Raw genomic sequence first — 9,315 nt, 5'->3', positions numbered from 1 at the left:
ATCTATCTATCTATCTATCTATCTATCTATCTATCTATCTATCTATCGATCTATCCACCCATCATATCTATGTATCATCTACCTATCCATTCATCCACCCATCTACCCATCATCTCTATGTATCTGTGTATCTATCCATCCACCCATCCATCATCTATCCATCCATCCACCCATCATCTATCTATCTATCTATCCGTTCATCAGGTATGGCAGTGGTTTGCAACCAGAGACAAGTTTTTACTCCCTGGGGGACACTTGCTGATGTCTGGGGACATTTTGGATTGTCACAATTGGGGGGTTGCTTCTGGCATCTGGTGGGTAGAGACCAACACCCTACAGTGCCCAGGATGCCCCACCCCAGAGAATAAACCAACTCAAAATACCAATCTTGTCCAGATGGAGAATACCTGTTATACCTGGGGGTACCCAATAATATCCTCCCATACAAACTATGCCTATATACGTGTGTCTGTGTATAATTCACAAATTTCACAAATTTGTCTCATGGATACATAATAGCTACACATATATATGCATTTGCATGTGAATACATGAATCAAATTTGTGAAAAACCCAAGGTCTGCCCATATGGTTGTGTTTCCTGTCTCTGTCCAGATCTCAGGCTGGTGATGTATAAACTGCTGTTCCCACCCAGTTTCTGCTTGGGCTCTCCATGTCTCACTAGCTGTTTGTACTGGCTGGTGATGCTTTCGGTCGTTTTCATCGGGGAATTATTGTGTATATAACTTCACCATGAGCCGTTTTTCCTAACACCCAAGGCATGTCCTGAAAGTAAATCCTGTGCTTTCTGGCAGTGTCTTGAGTTGCTGTAATCATCTGGGACTGTTTTATAACTCCCTGCAGCCATGAGATGGGCTGCATTTGTGTGGCACCTCTCAGCGTCCTCGATCCTTAGGGAACTGACTGTTGTATTTCACTCCATGTTGGTGCTCGTAAAAACTGCCAAGGAAAGAATTTCAAAGTTGTGCAGAAAATGATGAAACCAAACTGGATCCGTTCATTCCCATTTTGAAGGTTGCTGGAACTCTTCAGTTCATGTGCTCCCCCTTTTCCTCCAGAGGTACGGAGCCAGCGTCTTCAAATGAAGCAGGAGTTTCGCTAGAAGGCAGCATTAAAGCAGCTTTCCTTTGCCAATGATGCCAGAGGGAAGGTCAAAGAGAAAAAAGTAAAGCTGCCTGCAGCCATTTATATTCATATCAGGGAGGAGAGTCCAACCCAGGGATTGAAGAAGGAGGATCTGCTTTCACCCCTCGGTGGTTCTGAGACTAGACTGCCCAGATATTACACTTTCTAAATATGCAAGGATGGAAAACAGCATCAGAATAAGGTAGAAATGTCTTTGAAGAGAGGAGGCATGCTTTTCTTCCCGGGACCTTGATTCTACATGCAAATGAATGATTTGACATATTGCAGGATTTTATGTTTGAAAAGCAAGATGTGCCATCGCCGAGGGTACCTTGAGAGCCATGTTCAAAGCACCTGGTGTCCCAACGTCACGCGTGGAAAGAGCACCTTGTAATGGTTTGGTGGACAGAGGCCAAGGGGGGCGCTGCAGAACACCTTTGCCCTCTGTTTTTATCCACATTAATGTGAGGTTGGGATCACCTCATTTGCAGGTGTCACAGAGGGTAAATTAGGTGATGCTGGAAATCTCCTGCCGTGACATGTTGGCTTCCCAGCTAGAAACGACACCTCCCCCTCTATGACCCAAACTTGTTTGAAAAGGAAACTAATACCCCACACGCATTATTTTTGACCAGATGGAACCAAAAATCAAATTACCTCGAGGCTTGTTGGGTCTCTATGACAAGACATACCAACCAAACAGCCCACCGGGGGGCTGCTCCCCGCACCTATGTCAAGCTCTTAGTTTAAGCAGACGGGAGTTGGGCATAATCCCTATTCTGGGAGTTGGGTGTAATCGCTATTCTGGGAAACACAGGACGATCTCTCTAGTTTGTGAGAATTGGTAATCATGCTAGGCCAATGTTGCAATCACCTCACATTCTAGACGTCTCCGAAAACATGGGCTTCTCACCCCATTGGAATTCATGGCTCAGAAGAGCTGCCCCAAAGGGTGTGATTCCTGAAGCATTCTGTGCATTTGGAGAAAAGAAAACTGGATAGTCAGCAAAACTCACTCTGTTGCATCGGGCAGTTTGGTGCAATTCAAAGCAATGCTTGTGGGCACCCAGTGTGTGCCCAAAAAGAAAAGCATAGTTTTCCTTCGAGGTGCTTTGCATGCTCTTCATAGCAAATATTTTATTGATCTGGGATTCAATTAACCGTTTAAAATGTACATTCAGATGCATTCAGCACATTCACCGTGCTGTGCAACCACCACTTCTACCTGGTTCCAGAACATTCTCATCCTCCAAAAAGGAGACTCTGTCCCCATTAGCAGTCAAGTTCCAACCCTCTCCTGAGCCCTTGGGAACTACTAATCTTTCTGTGTCTATCGATTTAACTGTTCTGCATATTTCATAGAAATGGCATCATATACCATGTGGTCCTTTTGTTCCTGGCTTCTTTGAGTCACGATGTTTTTGAGGCTGGTCCGTGGTGTGTGTATGGGTAGTCCATTCCTTTTTCATGGTCAAATAACAATCTGTTGTAGGGATGTATGCTAATGCATTTTTTTAAGTAGGCTTCATGCCCAACCTAGGGCTCAAACTCACAACCCTGAGATCAAGAGCTACATGGTCTACCGACGGAGCCAGCCAGGCACCCTGCTAATGCATTTTTAATGTGCTCCCACTATCTTAAAATGAAATCATAGATACTTACACCTATGGACAAATTAATAGTAGCCACATCATGTCCACGTAATGCAATTTATAATAAAATGATAGGCATTTGAACACGTCAATGCTTGCAGATGATGAAGGACTAAGATGCTTGCCTCTGCATGTCAGATCCCCAAGAAGGTGCCAGCTGCAAACAGAGGCTGCCGCAGGCATGCTGCGGTTTGTAATGCAAATGCCATCTACGCTTCAGCAAATGGTGAACAATCCAACTAAGGATAATCTTGTATTAAGGCAGTAGCTCCTTGCCTGGAAAATGCAAATGATTGCATTTATGAGTCAACAGAATTAAGTTCTAGGCTTGGGTTCATGACATACAAGATGTTCACCTGCATGGACATCTGGCCAGACATTGAGAAGTCACGTGGGCAGGGGGTCACTGTACACTGGGTAGCCCTGTCCTGTGCCTTGCAACACGTCTATCATACCGGCCTCCCCCAGTTAAATGTGGAAAGCAGCTTTTTGTTTTGTTTTGTTGTGTTTTGTCTTCAGTGTGCCCTTCTCTACCTTTCCATGAACCACGTAGAGAACAACCAGCATTGAAAACCACTAGGCCATTGGGAAGGAAAGCCAACGCGTCAGGTGCACGCGACTTGGACCCAACTCACTATGGTGGCATTACTCACATAGGCAAGATCTTCCACAGCCTTAACTCCCTTCTATTGCCCCCTCTCATGAGTGTGAGGACCATAAAAAGACTCACTGAGGAGCACCTGGGTGGCTCAGTCAATTCGAGTGACTGACTCTTTGATTTCAGCCTAGGTCATGATCTCAGGGCCATGAGATCCAGCTCTGTGTCAGGCTCCACACTCAGCACAGAGCCTGCTTGTCCCTCTCCCTCTGCTCCTCCCCCAAACTCACTCTCTCTCTCTCTCTCAAATAAATAAATAAATAAAATCTTAAAAAAAAAAAAGACCCAGTGAACATAATAGGACACTCTTTGCCCAAGTCATGGCCAATAGACATTTCACAGTGTAAGTGTAAATCAAAATATTGCACCCTACACATTAAATATATACATTTTTGCTAAGTTATGCCTCAGTAAAGTCAGAAAAATAAAATGAATATTCTCCCCCTAAAAGAATGGTCCTTTTAGTTACCATGCTATGATTTTCTCTAAGATATTTTGAATGAAAACTCATTGAACCACACCTGGCACCATGGTAGACCAGCTGTACTGTGGGGTCTTTGAAGGGCAATATAAGTAGGTCTTGGACGAAATAGAGCAAGCAAAATTTTTAATGCATTGCTGGATCCAACGACAGTAAAATTATTATTTTTAATTCTACGTATCTGGGAATTCTTTTTTTTTTTTTTTAAGTAGGCTCCATGCCCAGCATGGAGCCCAACACAGGGCTTGAACTCATGACCCTGAGATCAAGACCTGAGCTGAGATCAAGAGTTGGATGCTCAACCGATTGAGCCACCCAGGCACCTCTCTATCTGGGAGTTTTTAGAATGTTGGTTTGAGGGGGCGCCTGAGTGGCTCAGTCAGTTAAGTGGCTGCCTTTGGCTCGAGTCGTGATCATGGGGTCCTGGGATCGAGCCCCACGTCTGGCTCCCTGCTCAGCGGAGAGCCTGCTTCAGGAGGCTTCTGCCTACTTGTGCTCTCTATCTCTCTGTCAAATAAATAAATAAAATCTTTAAAAAAAACCCAAAAAACAAAAACCAAAAAACGTTGGTTTGAGTAAGCCACGGGCTAAAGAGGAAAAAATGAAGACAAGGACAGCACTGCGTATCTATGAGATGTAGACCAAGTCAGAAGGAGAAATGAGTGACACAGAAGGCTTCAACTGGACATATGGAAATAAATAAATAAATGGCATCCATGAAATCAGGAAGTCAGACGATATATCCCAGAATGAAGGGAAGAAATTAGGCAACTGAGATAACCAAAAATGATAAATTAGCAATAACCGCACACGTTGGTAAAGCTCTATTCCTGAACCAGAGAATGTCCTTCCTTGAATAGAACCTCAAACTCTTTACTAGGCAGACATTTGCACACCGCCCCTTCAGGGCACATGCTGCAAAGCAGGAGGGACTTAAGGGTTTATGTTTGTGCTTTTATGGCGTTTGGTAAAAAGCTGCGGATCTAGGCCCAATGACTAGGATACTGGTATCCAGATGACGGAAAATACAACTCCAACTATAGCTGACCCTTGAACAATGCGGTGTGAATTTCACGGGTCCACTTAGATGCAGATTTTTTTTAATAAATATAGCACAGTGCTGTAGACGTATCTTCTCTTCCTATGATTTTCTTAATCACGCTTTACTTTCTGTAGCTTATTTTTATTGTAAGAACACAGTATATAATACACAAATTAATAATATATAATATTATATAATGTTATATATAATATATAATACATATTAATTGACTACATTATTTGTCAGGCTTCCAGTCAACATCAGGCTCCTAGTAATTAAGTTTTGGAAAGAGTCAAAAATTATATGTGGATTTTTGAGTGCACAGAGCTGGGCACACCTAGCTTTGTGCTGTTCAAGGGTCAAGTGTAATTTTTCCACTTAAATGACAAATTAAATCCAGAGCTTGCATGCAAAACCATAGGCGCATATATTTATTCCTGAACATTCCTCAAGCACAGTGCATACATAGGTTTTGTTGTCTCAGCAAACCTGGGTGCAGACAAGGTTGTGTTAGCATCATCATTCAGTAGATGAGGCATCAGAAAGACAAAGACCCAAAGGCTTAATGATGGTGCCCAGTGCAAGACTTCACATTCCCAAAGTTCACATCCAATGGGCAATGGGCACGGCATGCCTTCGCTGACCTGTAGACCAATCCAAAAAGCTTCCCTCATCTTGCCTCCCAACCTGTTCCACCTTGGAGGGGGCCAAGTGCACCTTGTATGGTTGTATTTCCAAACAGCCAAAACGAGAGGCGCCCATGCCACCCGTTCATGATACAGAAAACTTCAGCATCTAGTTGGCATCCAGAGCTTGTGTCCTACATGGACCAGCCTTTGCTGAGCTCGCTCTTCCTTGTTAAAAGTCTCTGCTATCCTATACAGTGAAATCTCCGGATTCCAGGGATTAGGACCTAATATCCATGGAGGCCATTATCAGTCCACCACAGACCTCGAGCTCCCTTGGGACAAGAGCTAGGTCCCGCTCAACTTGAGTGAGTCTGTGTTTCCTCAGAGCCTGGCTTGGTAGAAATGAATGAATGAATGAATGAATGAATGAATGAATGAATGAATAGATGAATGAATGAATGAATGAATGAATAGATGAATGAATGAAGTGGTCCCACCCATTGTTGAACCCAAACAAAACTCACTGTTGCTACACTGAAGGAACAAAAGAACAGCTTTACTGAGAAGAGAAACACATGCATCTTGAGTCCAACTACTGAATCAAGTCTTGCCCGTGGATGGAAAGTCGTCACCCTGGCGTGGGCACAGAGACCCTCGTGGCTCCCCTAACATGAGTGACAGGCTTAACCCCAGAATTCCCAGTGTCTGCCAAGCCATGGATTCAACTTTACTCACCCAGAGATCCACATGATTTCTCCAGCTGCTGGGAAGTGTCTCCAAGCACCAAGGAATTTACAATCACATGTCGAGGGTGCCTGCTAACTTCTCCAGAACGATGTGCTTTTGTTTGTTTGTTTGTTTTTGTTTTTTTGGTTTTTTCCCTCTCTTTCTCTCTCTCAGAGAGGAACAGCAACATAAGGGCTGTCATGTAACAAGGAGGAACAATCTGAGGCCAGGGTCCTACAAGGTTCAAATTGTTCTTGGAGTGTGTCTTCTCAGCTTGGGGATTGGCGGCATCTGTCAAATCCTGGCCTGCTTGTTTTCTCAGTGATGGAGGATGTCAGCCTGGCCAGGAGCCATCCTACCACACTGTCCTGAGCCTCTACTTGGAAAGTACCTTCGTCATAATGATAACAGTTGCTGGCACTTATGTATGACAGCTTCAAGCTGTAGTATGGTCTTTGATGACATAGAAATGCTCCCAGGTTGGCATCTTCCAGAATTCAAGATTCTGCTTTTTGGTGCAGAGTCCTGGCTGTTCAGAAAATCAGATGAGGCACATCTTGATTATGATTCTAGTTCTAAAAGACATTAGTCTGGGCTCTAGAGCTTTAGTGGAACACCTGAACAGTCCGAGGAAGTGCCAGCACTCAGGGCTGAAAGTTGCAATCTCAATATGTCTGGCTCAGGTTGGGTCTTGAACTTGGTTGAACAAGAGGATGGCTTGAGAAGCTCTACAGAAATGCTGATGTCCAGAGGAATTAACTCTGGAATGCTACTGAGGGTGGGGATGAGCAACAATCATTTTCAGATGCTCCCCCAGTGGGCAACCAAAACCCATCAACTTAACTAGAACTTCAGGGAGATTATCAGCATTTTCATTGAGAAGATTTGTTTAGGGTTTACCACCTTGGCCAAGAAAAGACAGAGAACTCTGTCACTAAAAGAGAATCTATCACAGGCATTCTCAAATATCCCAAACCAGAGCAATGACATTCCTTTGTATTTTATTAAGTTCCCATTAAGTCATGCTCCATTCCAGAAGGAGAGCAGATTCTTAAATTCCTTCACGGTGCCACTGCATCCATCCTGGAACAACCAAGAGGCAATCTATAAAGCATCTGTCCCTGCATCCAGTGTGAACCCCAAGCGGGAAGAGCTGCTGGCTGTGATGCCAAAGCATGCATGTGCCCAGAGTTGACATCAGGTTTGGGTCCTCGGTGAGATTCTGTCAGTTGAGGGAATGGATGATCAGCTGATCAGCAGTCACTGTTCTGGAAATTCAGAGTGCAGCAACACACACACAGTGTCCCTTACACTGCATTTCAAGTGGCTAGTCTGTCCACGTTGGAATTGAGAACATCCTCAGAGAAAGGACTGAGCCTTCCTTGCCTGACTGGTGGGTGAGTAAGGGTGAGCCCTGAAGTCAAGGATGGTGCCCAGTAAACTGCAGGAGACACTCAGAACCATAGGAACTGTATGAGTTTCCTGTAACAAATTCCTATCAATATGTTGGTGGCTTAAAAATTGCAGGAATTCATCCTCCCCCAACTCTGAAGACCAGAAGTCTGAGATCCAGGCAGGGCAGGGCTGAGATTCAGGTGAGGAAGGGCTGCTGAGATCCAGGCGGGGCAGAGCTGTACTCCCTCTAGAGGAAGGTCCTTCCTGCCTTTTCCCGCTTCTGGGGGCTCTAGGTGTCCCTGGGTTTGTGGCCACGTCCCTCCTGTCTCTGTCTCCATGGTCACATGACCTCTTCCTATTTTATAATCAAATCTCCCTCTACCTGTTCTGATACGGAAACTTGTGATTACATTGAATGTAGCGAGATAAGCCGGGATGATCTCCTCATCCTAAGATCTTGATTCCATTGCAAAGATTATCTTTCCAAGTAGAATCACATGCAACGGTTCTGGGGGGTGAGCATGTGGAGGTATCTTTTGGAGGGGGTCATAATTCAACTCCTAGAGAGACCAACTGGATATAATTCCAAAGACCCTCCACCTCTGTCCGACTGCCAGTGCATGGACCACCCTTCATGTTCCTGGCAGACAAGCTGCCTCTGCTTACAGATATGGGAGGAACCAGAAGAAAATGTCCAGCTCAGGTGGGCTCTGATGAAATGTGATCAACACCCATGACTGGGCATCAAATATGTTTATGGCTACTTCAGTACTATGGTTTAACTATAATCAGGCCCTACAGATGTGTCTAGGAAGGATGCCAAGAGAAAAGTTAACTGACATTCTGAGTGGGGAACAACCCAGGAGAAGGTCATGTATGGCAATGTGATGGTGAGGGGGAAATCAGGGCCCATTCCTTTACCTTTTGCCCAAAACAAATAGTGAGCAAAGTCAGGAACATCCTTCCTTGTCCCACAGGATGTTGTACTTAGTGATTACAGACCCTTCTCCTCATTCCTGTCCTGTAGAACCCCCCTGGGAATTGCCATCCAGACCCCTCTCCTGGTCCCTGTCCTACCAAGCTCCATGGTTGGCTGCTGACCAGACCTCTCTCCTCATTCCTGTCCTACAGAACCCCATAGGGAATGCTATCTAAGACCCTTCTCTTTCTCCTGTCCTACAAAAACCCAGGGTGAGTGGTTTACAGACCCCTCTCCTAGACCCTGTTCTATAGAACCCCATGGGGATTGCTGTCCAGACCCTTCCCTCCTGCCTGTCCTACAAAAACCCAGAGTGACTGGTTTACAGACCCCTCTCCTCGACCCTGTTCTATAGAACCCCATGGGGATTGCTCTCCAGACCCTTCCCTCCTCCCTGTCCTACAGAACTCCATGTTGAGTGTCGACCAGACCCTTCTACTCATCCCTGTCCTACAGAACCTCATGGTGAGTGCTGTGCAGACTCCTTTCCTCATCCTTGTCCTATGGAACCCCATGGTGAGTGCCAATCAGACCCTTCCCTCCTCCCTGTCCTACAGAATCCCATGGGGAGTGCTGTGCAGACTCCTCTCTCATCCCTGTCCTACAG

The sequence above is a fragment of the Neomonachus schauinslandi genome, chromosome X (genome assembly GCF_002201575.2).
Source record: "Neomonachus schauinslandi chromosome X, ASM220157v2, whole genome shotgun sequence".
NCBI classification, from domain to species: Eukaryota; Metazoa; Chordata; class Mammalia; order Carnivora; family Phocidae; genus Neomonachus; species Neomonachus schauinslandi.
Note: the sequence above shows the minus strand (reverse complement) of the source record.